This window comes from Lissotriton helveticus, chromosome 1_2 (assembly GCF_964261635.1).
Source record: "Lissotriton helveticus chromosome 1_2, aLisHel1.1, whole genome shotgun sequence".
NCBI lineage: Eukaryota > Metazoa > Chordata > Amphibia > Caudata > Salamandridae > Lissotriton > Lissotriton helveticus.
Window position 1 is genome coordinate 311699058 of NC_136058.1, and position 17612 is coordinate 311716669.

General features: G+C 50.8%; 1 protein-coding gene across 1 annotated transcript in view; it reads right to left on the reverse strand.

The window, feature by feature from the left end:
* Positions 1 to 5457, reverse strand: part of LOC144802321 (HORMA domain-containing protein 1-like) — a 1664778-nt gene extending 1659321 nt beyond the window's left edge. Inside the window, exon 1 of the mRNA XM_078671804.1 lies at positions 5392 to 5457. The gene's annotated coding sequence lies outside the window, so the exon portion shown is untranslated. The remainder of the gene's footprint in view (positions 1 to 5391) is intronic.
* Positions 5458 to 17612: the final 12155 nt, after the last annotated feature.

Sequence of the window (17612 nt, forward strand, 5' to 3'; positions counted from 1 at the left end):
CATTAAATTTTTAGCAAAGTCTGTATTGGTGCATAAAGATGATTTGCAAGATGGTAGCGATGGAGTGGGGGATGGATAGATGGAGTGGAGGGGATGGATGGATGGAGTGGGGGATGGATGGAGTGGGGGGGGATGGAGTGGGGGGATGGAATTCATGTGTGCATTAAAAAGAGGAATCTAAGGATAGAAATAAACGGGGCACCCTCCACTAGTGTATATAAATATTAGCCCCATTGATGCACCGCTCATTTCATTGTAGTGGGTGGTGCCCTACCTTCTGTACTCAAGCGAAATGGGTAGCCTTATCCCATCTTAGGTAGTGAGATCCAGCAAACTGACTGATGCAACAGTTGACAAACTAGGAGACAGCAACTTACTTTATTTCTAGGCCTTATTTGTACATACTTGAAACAGAAACTGCACACAGAACAAGGTTGTAAGCAAGACCTTGGATCGCTTGGCACTGGAGCAAAGCTTGGCACTGCACTGGTGGAGACTTACTGAGGCTTAGTAACGCACAGCCCACAGAGGGGGGGGGGCTAGGGCTTGTCATAGCACACATTGAAAGGAGCCAAGTGCGGCTGGCCACGTCGCCTGCAGAGCAACACAGAGGGGTCAGCAAAGTAGTGTTCGCCAACCAGTAGGATGTCATTTTGTTTCGAAAAGGTCACCGCGGGTACAGAGAAGTGCTAGGAGTAGCAATACTACTCTTCGCACAGCTTGTCACGAAAAGAGGCTAGAGGCCTGCCACACCCCTCCTCCGAGGGGAGGCCCGGTTTTTACAAAGGAACAGCTCAAGTAAAGGATAGACTGGAGATGAGACTTGGTGCAGCCCTGCTAAGATGGAGGCTGGCCTGGGCTTTGGCAGCGCACACGTTCACAGTATTATTTACACCAGCAGAGTAATAACGCCTAATTACAAGGCGCAGGCATGCTTCTCAACACCTCGCTCCCACATCTGCAAGTCAGATCGAGCGTTTACGTGCTCCAGAGGCTGTGGGTATGTGGTTTCCCCCGCGGGGAAGTCGGGCACAGGCGGAGCTGCTCATTGCTGTTTATAGGGACACCCGAATGATAGGCCATGGAAAGGAGGTGGCAGAGTACATGGATGGCAGAGAAAGACAATGTGCTAAGTGCAGGTACATTGTGGGACGCACCAGGGACGTGGGTATATTCAGGTACATTGAGTATAGACAGACAGACAGAAGGCGGAGGGGAAAGGAAGTTGGGCAGACGCAGGGATGAAAAGAAAAGCAAACAGGTGGTAGAGAAATATACACAGTGACATGCAGGCACTCGGAGGGCACACATAGACACTGAAGCAAATGCAGGTAACACTGCGGCGACCAGATAGACACACTGAAAACCGAGGCTGGCATACACTACATATACGTTAAACAACATGCAAATCCGGGAGAGACACGGGGGTAACTGCAGTCAGAGATGGTATGTGTATATGTAAAGCACACTATCCCCGGAAGGGAATCCTGGAGCTGGATAGAAGACAAACAGGAGGCAGAGCAAGGCACTAACTAGGGTGCACGTGAGACAAACCATGGGCAGCAGCAGACACTACTACGGCACGAGAACAGTGACGCAGACACATACGTTGGTAAATGACAGGCCCACGCGCAGAAGTGGTGGATACCAGATCTTCAGACAGACACAAAGATGGAAGAAGGGTTAGAGACAGGCAATATGGCCAGTCAGAGCACAAAGGGGTGTGACAGTCACTGGAGATATGCGAGGATACCCTCTTACGCTTTCCTCCACATCATGCAGTTAGCTTCCTTTATTTACCACACACAGCACCAGCTCGCCCCTCCTTATCTTCCTCACACTGAGCCTTCCTCCTCTTCCCGATAGACACTCTAACTCTTCCCTCCTTCGTCGCAGACTAGGACTCCCTCCTTCATACTCCTTCCTCCTTTGTTTCACTCGCACCTTTGCCCCCCACACGGCCCCTACCTCTCCTCCCTCCAGATCCTCCTCCTACCTCTGTGTTGTACTCCAGCAGGGCCTTCTGCACCATCTCCTGGTCACCCGACTCCAGCTGGTCCAGGATGAGTCCCAGGTCCATCCTGGGGTGAGGGTCAGGGGTCCTCGGGTGAACGGTGTGCCCGGTGGCGGCGGAGGGCAGGGAGCACGGGGCTGTTCAGAGGCTGTGCCCAAGCTCAGCTACTGCAACCGCCCTGTTCAGAGCTCATTCACTTACAGCGCGTGACGTTAGAGGGGGAGGAGGAGGGTCGAAGGGGAAGTGAGAGAGGCGGGAACGGGGCGGTGCGAGATTAGCAAGGCTCACAGAGAACAGAGAGGGCGACGACCTGCGGTTGGCTGAGAAGGAGTTTATTATATAGTATTCTACAACAGAGGGAGGAGGAAGACTGACAATCAACCGGTTGCAATGTGGTTGATCGGCGTGAGAATTCAGATACATATTTCTTGATAGGCAGGAGCCTGCGAAGTTCCGGGATACTCCCCGCCTCTGTAGCAGGTTAGCGGCCGGTGACGTAGCTCGTCCGGAGCGCGGCATCTTGGAAGCAGAGGGAGCCCAGAAGAAAGCAGGGATTCCGGGAATGATGAGGTTACCGGGAGAGAGCAGGCAAGGCGTAATGGTGCGAGGAAGGTTCTCCAACTCACAGAACAGCAGCGCGGCGAGAAAAGAGCACGGTGAGTGGGTGGGGGCGGGGGGGTGTCGGGCGTGTGTATATGTGTGGCTGAGTGTGTGCACGTGCGTGAAACTCACAGAACAGCAGCGTGGCGAGAAAAGAGCACGGTGAGTGGGTGGGGGGGTGTCGGCGTGTGTATGTGTGGCTGAGTGTGTGCGTGTGCGTGAAACTCACAGAACAGCAGCGCGGCGAGAAAAGAGCACGGTGAGTGGGTGGGGGTGAGGGGGTGTCAGGCGTGTGTATATGTGGGGCTGAGTGTGTGCGCGTGCGTGATCGTGATCCATGGTGACTGAAGAGCCTGCCGGAATCGGAGCGCGTGTTCACGCACGCGACCTGATCCGATTCCGGCAGGCTGCGTGCTTGTGCCAGTCTCTTGTCTCCAAGTCTTGTTAGTCCTTGAAAGCTGAAACGATCACAATAGACTCGCTTTGCGACAGCAGGGCTTTGCCCTGCAATCGCAGGCGCGAGACCTAAAAACCCACAAGAGGCTTCTGCTAAACGTTGACACGTGCACAATTCATAGCTGCCAAGGTTTCGGATTGATATGTGTGACATTTTCATAATTTACCCATAATTATGGGTGACATTTCAACAACTATGAGTGACACTTTCTCGTGAGCAAAATCAAGCAACAAAGAGGGAAACATTATTATCTGAAAATTATACCATAACCAATTACTCCTTCCAACTTTAACCAGCCTAGTACGCCGACTCACTGGGCCTCGGCTGCGCCCTGGCAATGAATCATATCAACGTAGCAGAGGAGCATCAGGACTGCAGGCCCACATGGAGGACACAATACCATTTTCAGCTGCCTCAGCCCATTTCATAATTATCGAGTATATCGAGTCAGCAGACTCACGGACTCCGGGTCAGACTCCATGTGGGTCAGACTCTGTCCCACATGGAGGATACAATACCATTTTCAGCTGCCTCAGCCCATTTCATAATTATCGAGTATATCGAGTCAGCAGACTCACGGACTCCGGGTCACCATAGTCAGGACAGCATGATTGGGCAAGCCTTTGGAGAGGCTGTGGCACCACACACAGAAGTCACAGCCAAGCACGCTGTATTACTTCCAGAGACAGAGGCTCAGCTCACTATAAAAAGAAATATTTTAAATAAGCGTCCGACAGGCTGCCAGCAAGTTGCATTAGTGTCTAAAAATTTAAAAAATACTTAGGTCACAGAGTTACTTATAAAAATGTTAATTAAGACTTTACATGAGTTAGAAACCGCCTGGTGTCCCTCCGGCATGCCGCTGTGCCCACTATCTGTCCAACACTGATTATAGAAAGTTCAGGCCTTTAATTTTTTGAGAGCTGGCACTGCTTGTGGCAACATTCAGGCAGGCCCCCAGGGACAATCCGCTACTGAAACAGCGTCCTCGCAGCACTTTCTGCTGGCACAAAACTGCCGGCACAAAACTGCCTCACTGGTGAGATATAACCACTCCCACACATTCCAACAGCATGGGTGCCGGTGACCCCAAGTCGGTTGGCCAGAGGTCCGCGGGCTCTCATATTGCCACAGTACAAACGGTTAGCTTCTCACAGATTGTCAGCAGGCTCACAATGGCTGTCAGCTGTGGGGTGAGGTCTGAGCCTGAGGGTCATCGTCGTTATAGCAGTTAACTTAAAATTCCTGTCTCCATAGTACCCAGCCATTGGGCAGTGACAGAGTCTCCTCCTGCGTCACTAGCCGCGTGGTGTGCCTTACATCGAAACACACTTGTAGAAGCTAGCGATCAGATGAGCCAGCAGCCTGTAGGGAGCAGCGAGCCCTGACACTGCAGCTTTTGGTGCATTATACTTGCGCTTGGCTTGAAATCTCAGAGGCACTATAAATCGTGAGTTTGCATTTCAGTGAGGAAGCCGTTAAACTAACACCTGATGCGTGGTACTTGGCAGGGCTGACAATTCTTGGAAATTTTGACATGTTTTGGCAATATCTTATCTGCCCAGCATGCGTATGCATCATGTAGGACTTTGTAACCCATGTGTTTTTTGTGTTTGTTATGTGATGCATGAAGCAGCACGCATGAAAGTGACAGGATGGCATTTCTAGGATTGTTTATGTGCAGGAAGGGACACCTTCTTACACATAAACAATCCTCCCCTGCACACAGACACCCTTGCACTCTGGTGCAAGGGTGCCTACGACAGTGCTAAATTGCTAAAATTAGCGCCATCGCAGGGGGGAACGCAAGGCTGCACCACATTCTTGGGAATATGGTATGTAGCCTAGTGTTTCAGAAGTAGGGAGAGGTTTTAAGTCAGGAAGGCTAACGCCTCTCTCCTCCACTTCCTTCTACATAAATATAGCCCTTTGTGTCTTTTTGAGACAGGCTGATTTTCCCGATTGATTGATTAAAACCATATTTTGTTTAAAATTGTTTTGTTTCACTTTATTAATAGATTTTCCCTCCAACAGACTAAAAACTCTATCAGGGTTTGGTCACATTGTCCCTACCGGTTTGGGTTTTCTGACAATGTTTCGCTCTGGAGTGCCGCCCGTCATAAAGTATTTGTGGAAATATTGTCGAGTGCGACGCTGTCTTTCGCACCAACCCCAATGCCCGAGGGTAATATGCTGTGACTGCCTCTGCGAAGTAGACGACTGTTACACCGGCCCATGCCACGTCTAACGCCCACCTGCTACCCATGCCTACCTCCTACCTCTGCCCACGTCAAATAAAGGTCCCGGGCACGACCCGCACCTTTCCACAGAGGCGTCAGCGGGATGACGCAGATGATCCGACTGGTGCTGTGGAGATTGAGCGCGCTCACCCTGTGACACAGAGGCACCAAGAAGTACAGGTGCTGCAAGCGCGCGCCTCTTCCAGCACGGCGGCGGCGCGTGCCTGGTGGAGTGACGTCCGTTACGCGTAGGACGGCCGTAGTGCGTGTCTCCGTAAAGTGATGCGAGAATAAGATTTGCGTTGCGTAGTCCGACAGGTTTCGGAGGTGAAAGTGATTCAGCTGTGTAACTCCCGCAAGGTCCTGGATCTTCGTTCTTACACGAGCTGCGACGTCGCCACAATATTGGTTTATTTTTCTGGCTGGTCTGTTCTAACGTGTCCATCTGCTCGCAGCAGCGCACGCTAATCACAGGGGGCACCGAGGATCCCATTAATACGGTGGTTCTTGTGCTCTAAAACTACAATTACAGGTAGACTCTCATTGTTGGACAGTAAAGGGGTTTTTTATATCACCCATTACATCTGTATGTAAAAAGACCATCCCCGCCCTCTCCGAAAGTTTAACCTTTAAATGAGGGGGTGCTAGCGAGCCCATGGTAACTCTTGTGCTGTTCCACCGGCTGGGATCTCAATCCGCCAAATATCCAAACAAAAAGCAACATGTTTGGCTAGGTGTAGGTACACCCCGACCCCCCTTGTGAGTCTGGACTGCAGAGTGTTCCAATAAGTGATACCAAGTACGGCTGTGGATGAACAGCGAGTCCGTTCAAGATGGCGCTGGGTGGCCATGGCCCGGGGTGAAGCAGGCTGGACAGCTGGATCCTGTGGACCAAACTGCGGAGCTGGGCTGTGGTGGCACTGTCGGCCCTGGCACGCCTTGGACCTGTTCACGGAGAGACCATAAAGGAGGTGGGGAGATCGCTGTACAATGTGTGGGGCCGAAGGCTGTGGCCGTGTGGGACTGTTCCCTTGTGAACGTGGGTGTGGCGGCTGTGAGGAGACGGGGGCGCGGCCCTGGACCGGGGGTGAGGTGAGGGGCATGCTGCTGGTCGCTCTCCGTGGCTCGTCAGTCACTGAAGCTGCGGTGCTGGAGTGCTTCTCCGGGCGCTGATCCTGATCAGGACTGCCGGTGTGGCCCAGGGACATCCAAGGGGCTGCTGTGTCTGTGTCTCGTTTGGCAGCTCTGCGGTTCCGGGGGCCGACCGAGCTGTGGGCTCCCCTCAAATTCCGTAATGCGCTCGCCGAGGAGCTGAGTTGAGCTGGCAACTTCTGGGACAGACTCCGATTGAGGAGACCCAGACTTTGGCTACAACCCTAGGCAAAACAGGATAACTCAGATTTCCTCCCTGACCTCCACATGATCTGGGGCATCACTGTGATTATCGTGGATGCCACGCCTCACTGGCTCGCCACCTGGGACAGGAACCCGTGGTCAGGTACTGACGACTTATGAGAGAAAATACTGAGACCTGCCGTGAGTCCCCAGGAGCCCTCCTACTTAAACGTTCTACAGGAGAACGGAGCTGACAATAACGATAAGCTGTTCAATTGACGGCTGGGTACTGGAGGAGGGTAAAGGCATCTTGTAAGTGACGTGGCCAGTGCTGGGCAAGAGCACAACATGGCGAAAACAGGCAGGCAGCAGTCCCGCCTTATCTTTGAGGCAAAGAGGGTTTCCAAACACTCACAACATGTTCACTCTGACTCTGAGCAGGAGGCCACCCGCAGCCTATGAAGACCCTGGAGGCCATCCTGCTGGCTATGTAGCAGAGCCTGCAGTCAATAGATGGCAAAATAGACGTTCTCAACACAGACATGGACAATATGGCCTCCAAGTTAGACAAGCCAGCTACGCGCCTCACTACAGTGGAACAACGCCTCTCGGAAGCTGAAGATGACATCCAAGAGCTTACCTATAAACAATTGAACATGGACAAAATCCTGGCCGTCATCAAAGCAAAAAACAAAGATTTGGAGGCGAGTTCTTGGTGTAACAATTTAACCATTATCAGCATTCCAGAGTCCACAAATAAAGGCTGCCTAGAGAAGTATGTAGAGTAAATGCTAAAAGATATATTTGGAAGTGAGGCACTGTCGACTGTGTCCATAGTGGAGCGTGCTCACAGGTCGTTGCGGGCGTGCCCGCCTCACAGGGCCCGCCCACCCCCAAGACGAATCATTGTCAAACTTCTGAATTACAGTGACGGGGACGCGGTTCTGCGCCTCCAATGTGAAAAAGGAGTCGCACACTATCAGGGTAATCAAGTGTCCTTTTACCCAGATTTTACAGTAGCAGTGCAGGCGGCGAGTAGAGCGTTCAGCCCAGTGAAAAAGATAATGCAGGCTCTAGGCCTAAAGTACGCTATGCTGTACCCCGCTCGTCTGAAAGTAGAACACAATGTACATCACACTATATTCGCCCCAACCCCACCCCAAGGCAGCTATGGACTTTATCAAGGGAGCAGGGCTCTCCAGACATGCATCCCCAAACCACGAGGCGGCTGTGGCTGACTACGGAGAAAAAAGTTTGAGACTCCAAAAAGTGCTATTTGTAAAGAGAATGCTTCCTGAGATTTGACTCGGAGCATATGGTCCTATGGGGTTAAAAATAGGCTACACAAGTATAGTAAGACTAGTTGGCTGTAAATGCTTTGTGCAGCTAACTGGAGAGACGCTGGATGGGCATATATTAAGTCCCATTGCATGTTACTGTTCCCCTCAGCACCATGGGGCTAATGGGCAAGGGGTGGCGATGTGGCCCCCTCTCACTTTGCAATCTATATTGTCGTCGAACCAATTAATGCTTTTTCTCGGCCCCCTCTGTTCCAACGAGGGTAGGGGGCACTCTGCGCCCCCACTACACTGGAAATAAATGCCCCACACTGTAAGTTACAGCCCTTTTGGGCCAGGTTGTGTTGTAAGTGTAAAGTAAACTACAGTTGGGTTTCATATCGGTATGGCTTCGGCAAGTTGAGGGTGCTGAAGTGGGTGGGGGAGGGTATGATACTGTTAGGTGGTTGAGGCTCTGTCTGCGCACCACCCGTCACACAAACACAAAGAATGGACTCTCGCCATGCGCTCCCGTGTACTGCGTTGTAGCATAGGCCTGATATGAGCACGAGGGTGGCATCGAGTAACCTTAACTTGCTCATGTGGAACGTAAGAGGGCTAAATAATCCCAAAAAGGTCAGGCAGGTATTTCCCTACTTGGATCTCCACCACGTACACAACACTTTTATACAGGAAATACACCTCACCGCCCAGGCGGTGATTAGCATGGGGACACCCTGAGCACACACGAAAATAGCCTCCTACTACCCCAAAGGGGTCCTCATCTTGATTCGTAGAGGTATTCCCTTTACCACCTTACACTCCGAAAAAGATGCTCAGGGGAGATATGTTATATGGCAGGGCATATGCGGGGGCACAACACTAGCCCTAGTTAACGTGTACGGCCCCCAAAACTGACTTCCCAGACTTTTACACCACTCTCTTTGCCCGCATTCATAGGCTACAACCATCCACTGTTGTATGGGGAGGGGATTTCTACATTATATTAGATCCCTATATCGACAGGCCCAAACGGGCAGACCAAACAGGTGAATACGGTCCTCCGGGATGGTCTGGTGGATTTAGAACTCATAGATTTATGGCGAACCCGACAACCAGAGAACAGAGAGGTCACGTTTATCTCATCGGCACACAATGTGTGGTCCCGCCTGGATTACTGGCTGATGTAAAGGTAGGCAGGCACATGGGTGTAGGATGTGTGTCACCTACCCAGGAAACTCTAGGATCAATCCTCAGTGCTCTTGTCTCTGTCTCTATCATCTGGGATCCCTCGTCCCTTTCAATGGAGGGTCCAGGTCTCCCCTATACAGGATGTGGTTTTCAAAGATAGTTTAAAGACAGCCAGGCCCTCATCACCAGCAGGCTGGACTACGGCAACGCCCTCTATGCGGGAACCACGGCCAAACTCCAGAAGAGATTCCAACGCATACAAAACGCCTCCGCACGCCTCATCCTCGACATCCCCCGCCACAGCCACATCACCGCCCACCTGAAGAGCCTGCACTGGCTTACCGCCAACAAGAGGATCACCTGCAAGCTCCTCACCCACGCTCACAAAGCACTCCACGACGCCAGACCGGCATATCTCAACAAACGATTCACCGTCTACACCCCCAACCGCCAGCTTCGCTCCGCTGACCTCACCCTTGCCACCGTCCCACGCATCCACTGAACAAGCGGCAGATACTTCCCCTACCTCGCCGCCAAGACATGGAACACCCTCCCCAACCACCTGCGACAGACCCAGCACCTGCTGACCTTCAGGAGACTCCTCAAGACCTGGCTGTTTGATCAGTAGCGGTCCCCCCCCAGCGCCTTGAGACCCCCACGGGTGAGTAGCGTGCTTTACAAATGCTTGATTGATTGATTGATTGAAAATAAGGGCTCGTTTGCTAAAGCCGGGACGCTGTGGGAGGCGTTTCAAGTCACAATTCGGGGGACATGCATGGGGATCCGGGCAGGGGTTCTAAAATCCCTGCAATCCTGTCTGAGACACCTGGAAACCGTGATTCAATCTCTCGAGAGAACATACAATACCACCCCAGAGCCTAAGATACTGGCATAAATATGAAAGTAACTGTCCGGATACTCTGAGGCAGCAGACCAAGAAATCCGTCATATATCAAAGCGTTGGGCTGCATGCGCATATGGGGAGGAGGGCCGTCCTCGGCGCAGCTTAGCAACTAAGATAAAATGGCCCAAGACATCCCACGCATGCTGAGCATTGCGACCCAGGACGCGCCATCATGACACACAGGAAATCCTGAAATGCTTTGTAGACTTCTATGCTGACCTCTATGGCAAGCACCCATCCGTGACTCCAGGGAAGGCGGACGCATATTTAAATGATATTGCGCTGGCGTGGCTATCACCAGGTCAGAGTGAATATCTAGTCCAACCAATAATGGAAGAGGAGGTGTGTTAAGCCATCCATCTACTCTCAAACGGGAAATTGCCTGGGGGATGGTCTCCCGTGTAAGTTTTGGAAAACATTTGTAGTGTAGTTCCTATATTCCCAATAGGCTCTGCACATTGGAATAACATAAACAATAGTTTAGATGTAGGACTGAGGTCATCTAGGTCTCCACTGAATATGTTAGACTTAATTAGGTATGACAGCTAGCTCAGAGGTCACTAGAAACTTTCTCGAATGAACAGGAAGGTGTTAACTTTCCTGATTAGACAAGAAGGGATTAGTTTCTGACAACCGCATAAACATGACAACTTTGCTCCCTCCAGAACAAGGAGTATATCTCCAGAGTCGTGTGAAAACAATAGACAGTTATTTCACTCAGTCAATCGTACATGCTTAGTTTCACCAGAATGCAGAGAAATAGAGAGACGGGCGTTTTCAATAAAAGGTCTAATTTATTGAGCAGTCCTCTTTCTCATGCAAGAGAAGTGAGTTGCCACAATTGCAATACTTATCATGAAGTAAAGTGCGTACAGTAAAAGTAGTATTATGAAATAATACTGTAAAAGCATTGATATGGTTTATTAGCCATATGATACTTTAAAACGGATAAAATATATACATACATAAAATCATTGACAAAACGTACTCAACTGGTGCTTCTAAGATACGCCTACCCCGGTGTACCTGACCTAAGCCTAATACGTGGGAAGGAGTAAGTAAGTTGCAGTTTAAGTTAAGTTAGGTTTTTGCCAAGAATCTGAGTCAAGAATTCTCTAAGGATCTAATCAGCTCTGTACCTTGGTTTTGGAATGAAGGAGGTCTTGTATCTCTTTCTCAGGACTTGATCTCCCAGCAACCCGCAAGGGTGACTGGAAACACCGGAGCTGGATTTCTCGGCAGGAGAAAAGACAGCGTCTCTCTCAGTGCGTCAAATGGGAGGGTCGGCTTCCTTCGGCACTGGCATCAGCTGGGCGTCGGGCAAGTAGATAGCCGCTCTGCTCCAAACCACTGTGTGTTTTCTTAAGGCAACGTTGGTATATTTATACCTGGAAGGTGCCGGGTTTGACGTAAGGTTGGACACGAGACGTCACTAAGAACTTACAGTTCTTTCTGGACTCCAGGAGTTCTTGTGCAAATCAAAACAAAAGCAGGGGGAATTCCCGGGCTGCTGGAGGCTTGGTTTGTTTAAAGAACGCGTTGTACTTTCTAGGAGTCTATGGGAGTAGCCTTGCCGTATTTGGACTGCATTGGCTATGACTAAATATGGGCATGATTCTTATGCCTTTATAAGAATATGTTTTGTTATAACCACATAAGGGCATGAATCGGGAATATTTAATTAGGATCCTAGATACATTCACAACACCCACTGCACGTATAATGTCCATCATTACTAAATACTAAGCAATACTAAACATATAACAATGCATGTGTGTTTTCCAACCCAGCCCAAAATACATAAATTGCATTCGAAATGGTGTATGGTATATACACGAAAATGAGTATTTATACTGTATGTTTTTCAAGCAGTGATATCATTCAGATAATGCATATATAAATATCGGCTGAATGAATTGCGAAAATTACATTTGTGAAATGGCTCTTAATACATAAAAGAAGGTCGAGACCATTTCATCACATATTTACAAAATACTGTACATGTGCTAGAGGCTGAGGTAAAATATTGTCTCTAGTGTCTCTGATAATAGAAGTTCTGTTCTCAAAGAATAGTTCTACTTTAAGCAGAGTATCATGTGCCAAAAAAAGGTAAATATTTTGGAAGTAGAAAAAATAATTTCGCTTTCAGGGGAAAAAATAGTTCCAATTGTTTACAGTAGTTTTGCTTATCAAAAACTCAAGGCCGAATTCAGAGTTCAGGGAACGCTGTGTGCTCGTTGTTTTAAAAGTTATTCTCGTTGTTAGGAGAGAACATCATATCAGACAGGGTTGCGAAAAATTGGTCTACAACAGTAGGTGAGATTTCGACCAAATTCGAAAAAGCTGCAATAGTGCATATGTGAGAATCATTGTCATCATCGATGTCGGGATCAGCAATGCTCACAGAAGGTTGTACCTGTGTGGTGCTGCTTTCATCTCGTACTTCACCGCCACCTAATCGTAATGGTGAAGTCTCAACGAATGCCGTCATCAGAATAGGTAGCCGCTGGGGACAACACGCTGCATGAGCCGTTACCGAACCAAGCAAAGTATCGATATCCATAGTTACTGCTGAAGGTAGTGTAAGACAGACGTCCAACACGCATTCTTCTCCGCATAGCAGACATCGAAACACAGGTAAGATGCAATCTTGCCAGATTGGTCTGAATGAAAGAAACCAAGTTGTATTCAGATCTCTTAGCCGGGCTAATCCGAGGACTCTAGTGATTCGGTCTCGGTAGCGTATTGCTAGGATCGTTTCTTCAATCGTAGCTGGAGTTTTGTCTGTGGCTTGGCTTGCCATATCGGAGCAGAAGGATTAAAAATAAAATTCCTGCTATGAGTCCCAAAAGAAGAGGCAGGCCGCCGAATAGAGAATGCACAAAATTCGGGAAAATGCCCAGAACTGTTTCAAAGGGTGCTAACAGTCCCGAAAAAATTGTCTTAAATACATGCGCGATGCCACTGGTATCAGACATGTTTAAGATTTGACCTTACATTTCTACGAAATGCACGGAACAATTTGTCGATAATAGGGTATGTATCTCTGCCGCTGTCCTTGCAACTTGCAGATCATACGTCTCTTTGGACGAGGTTAAAGGCACAGTTGTCTGTAAAAGAATAGACTTCATTCTGCTTAGAGTATCAATTTGAATAGAAGAGATATTCAAAGAAGGCCATATTGCCGCCTCCATGTCTGGATTGCTGTTTGGATACAATACTTGCATACAGCAAATGACCCTGGAAGAAACGGTTACGAGATAGGCTTTTCCTGGCACCATGACACAACAGCTGTGGTCACTTATTAGAATGTAGCTGCCGTTGGAAAGCTGTCTGAAAAAAGGCTCTATCTGTGTTGCAGGAGTGCCGTGCAGGTGACATGAAAGGTTATTTGATGAACCTTCGCAGGCTCCATGCAAGTTAATACCTTGACACAGAAGTGTACCTCTTAGTGATTTTTTACAATTGTTACCACTAAGAAATACTTCTTTTTTCCCTTCACTATAACATTTATATGTGTAAGGTAAATTCCAGGTTGACTTGATGTATCCTTTACCCAACCTTTCATATGGTATATACTTTTGGCAATACTGAAACTGAAAAGTTGTTATCGGAATTGTAATTGTTCCATGTATTATCCATTCAATGACAGGTCTCTCTGACATTGTCAATGGTAATCTCTCAAGTTTTTCAATGCTCAGAATCGTATAGTCTGCTCCTTTTTGTGCCAAACTGATTTGTTTATCAGTAAGGTTAAAGATAGAAAATAATGACATTATGTTGATTAAACTCCATGGCACGTAGCCTGAATGCAGATTTTGTAACGTCCAGCCAAGTTGTACAATAGAACGCAATTGGGACTGACCATGTTGTAACATTAGCAAGTCCTGCTCTATTATATCAATAGTAGATGATACAATGCTGTCCAGTGAATAAATTCTGGAGGACAGAGTCGTTAACCCATTGTCCACTACAGAAAGTGATTTTACCAAATTTATACGATCAATTTCTCGTATTTTTTCAGCAGTTTCAATTTGCGTCACTTTCCAAGCTTCGTTGTAAGCAGCGTATATACCGGCGTATATGAAACATTTTTGACGCTGTTTGCGAGGTCCCAGTATGAAATCTCGCAAGTCAGCACCGTCTTTAAGTAAAGTCAAGTGTTGCTTAGGAGCGCGCAATGGTGGACGACGTGCCTGGGTAGAGCTCCGTGAGCGGCTCCCCTACCACAGGCCATTTCTCCGTGCATACTTCCCGCTTTGCCTGCAAACTGGCAGCGAGTCTACATTGAGCACCCTTCTATCCCCTGACAACGTTTGGGGTTGCTGGCCCCCACGGAACTGCTCCGGCGGAGGTGACTGCTGCCCACCCTCCCTGCGAGCGGTCCCGCCCGGTGTGGTGCGGCACTCGAGGCCGGGGATCCGCCTGACTGCTTGGGCCTTGCACAGGGAGACGGAGACGCTCGACGGCGCTGTCCACGAGACTCGAGGGAGTGGGTGAGCGGAGGACCTCCGGCGGCAAGACGGGATCGCCCCCGCCCATTGTGCTGCAGTAGGGGGGTGCTGGAATCGCGAGGCCCCTGCCGCCGGAACTACTTTCACCTACGGACTGCCGCGGAGGACCTGGCGGTGGACCTCCCCTGTTTGCCGAGGACCGCGCTTGCTCTTTTCTGCACCCTGAAGCCTGGTGAATTTGCGCGGGGCCCCTGGCTCCGGACATTTATGCCCGGCGCCCGCGGACACTCAGACCTGGGAGACGTGCTTGATCTCCTTGCCACTGCAGCGCGGGGGGTCATCGGCGGGGGACTGTGGCACCTTGACGGCGATTCTGTTTGGGACTCTGTTCATCGTCCCGCTACACCCCGAAATCCCCCGGTGATTGCCTGAGAGACAACGGGGAACACGGCGGCTCCCCTCCCCCCCCGGCTGCAACTCGAGAGCGGCTTCGCCCTGAGCACTGGCGCGGAGGTCCTGCCTGCTGCCTCAGTCCACGCCGGCACTGGACATCGCTGTGGCCCTACCCTGCACGCGATACCCTCCCTCCCCCCTGCTCTGGATTGGGGTTCTACAACCACACCCTGGAACTGTCTTACTGCGAGCCCATTCACGCTGTGCTTCCCACCGAAGCGCTGGTGGCGGTGCGCTGAGCGGGGGCGAGTAGCTGTGGTGCATGAGGAAACTGGTGAACACCCAGCGACGCGGAGAGACTTGCAGGGGCTCCCGACCTTGTTCTTGACTGCTGCCACCTTCGTGAACAGACGGATGGACACTTGAGAGGTAGAGCCCCCTCCTCCCACCCGCGCTTCTTCATCCCTGCATACGCCAAGATTGCGGCACATTTACCTGAAACTTGCGCCATTTCACGACAGACCCTGCTCCTCCTGTGGCCCTGTTGGCGGTGCGGGCGCTAGTGACCCCTTCTCCTTGAGGCCATACGACGCTTCCCTCCTACTGAGCGCTGATCCCAGGCATTTATACGCACGCACCTGCTCCATTTGTTTAGTTCTACGGAGCGACACCTTCCATGTCTACAGGACCCAAAACGAGAGCCGTGGCCAGTGGCGTACAGGTGCGAGGCAAGACGATGAAGCCATCTGAACAAGATCACACAGCCTCCAAGCTGGACACCATGTTGGCGGCGATGGAGCGCTTGGAGGAGTCACTGCAGTTGACCTGCACCTCACTAGAAACCAAAATTGACAGTGTGGCTATAGATTTGACCCACCTCTGCGCTGACCATAAGAAGCTTACTGAGCGCACAACTGCCCTGGAAACCGCGATGACAGACCTGACACCTAAGGTCACCCAACAAGATGCGCATGTCCGCGACCTACTTAATAGGGTGGAATTCTTGGAGGACCGCGCGGAAGACGCGGAAGGACGGGCCCGAAGGAACAATATTCGCATAGTGGGTCTTCCGGAGCGATGGGAACCTAGAGCGGCGCCCGAACACATGGAACGTTGGCTGAGAACCATTCTCCCGGACGGTACCCTCTCGCAGCACTTTGTTGTGGAACGTGCCCATTGTGTGCCGTCCCGCCCTCCCCCTGAGGGTTCCAACCCGAGACCACTGCTGATTCGTGTGCTGAACTATCGTGATCACGACGCTATCCTCCGGGAAGTAAGGAAGCTCACCGAAGTCAGAGTCGAGAACGCGAGGATCATGTTCTTCCCAGATTACACGATACAAGTTCAGCGTCAACGGCATTCATTCCTGGGAGTGAAACAACGCCTCCGCCGCCTGGCTCTCAAATATTCCCTACTGTTCCCTGCTTGCCTACGAGTCGTGGCTCAGGACAAGACGCACTATTTCAATACCCCTGAGGAGGTTGAGACTTGGCTCGACTCGGGTGTTGATACCGAGCCTGGCGGGATGCCTCCGAGGATGCGTCGCGACAGAGGTGCCCGACGGAGCCGACGCAGGAGACCATCGGTGACGGCCTCGACACACACGGACACGGACGTGGGCCCCACCCCTGAACATCAACAAACGGAGCAACAGGAGGCTCTCCGCATGGTTGCGGAAATCAGCGGATCGCTTCCGGGGGACCCTGCCCTGGGAGCCAGCCCGGCCGTCAGCCAAGTGATGATGAGTATTTGTACGGCCTGTCAGACTCCCAGGTGTCGGGAGACCTTCCCGACGTTACACCGCAAACTGCTGATTTGCCGCACTGATCATCCTTTCCCACTAGTCGACCTCCACGGAAAGGGGGACATCATTTCTCCAAAGGCTGGCCCACAAGATACTGGCCATGCTGATGTCCTTCTGGAGACAGTGTCCGAACTGGAGCTGCCCCCCGGGCACTGAGCGAGGCCACATACACTACTGACACTCCTTGTCGGCCCCGAACAATGGCACATCCTGGGTCTACGGGACGGGGAGGACATACCTCCTCAGAGGTGAGTGCCTGTGTGCGCCCCACCGACTCCCGCTGACACTTCCCTGGTGCCCGGCCCATTTGAGCCTCCTCCACCATGTGTTGCTGACTATCATTGTTTGTGGGCATTGCAACACTAACTGCCTGTGTTGGGGAGTCTACACCCTCCCCCTGTTTGTATGAATCCTTAGTACACTTCCTGCTGCAACTTCAGCACTCTCCCCCCTGAAGATACGAACTGTTGGTGCTCCCTAGAGCGTTTGGACGGCGGCATGTTCGACTGTTGTCCTTTTGGTATTCAGTTTATGTTTTTCATGTTACTGAAATTGGTGCTTTTTCCCTTCCCTATTACTGTGTGCAGGCGTGGCACCGGGGTAGTGTGGGAGCTGTGGTATAACACATTGATCTGTTGTACTGTTTGGTGGGGTGGTGGGGGCGGGTGGTGGGGACGGGGTGAGGGAGTAAGTCATTATCAATGTAATGTCTCCTGTTAGGTTTTGCACCTGGAACGTGCGTGGCATGCATACCCCCTCGCGTCGTTACCAGGTATATTCATATCTCAAGCGACATCAGGTACAGATAGCTCTACTGCAGGAGACACACTTAACGGAATGTGAGACACGCACCTTGCGTCGCAGGTGGAGGGGACACCTACACGCCACCGATCACTCGGCCTATGCGCGTGGGACTTTGGTGTGGGTTCGACCGGGAGTCCCC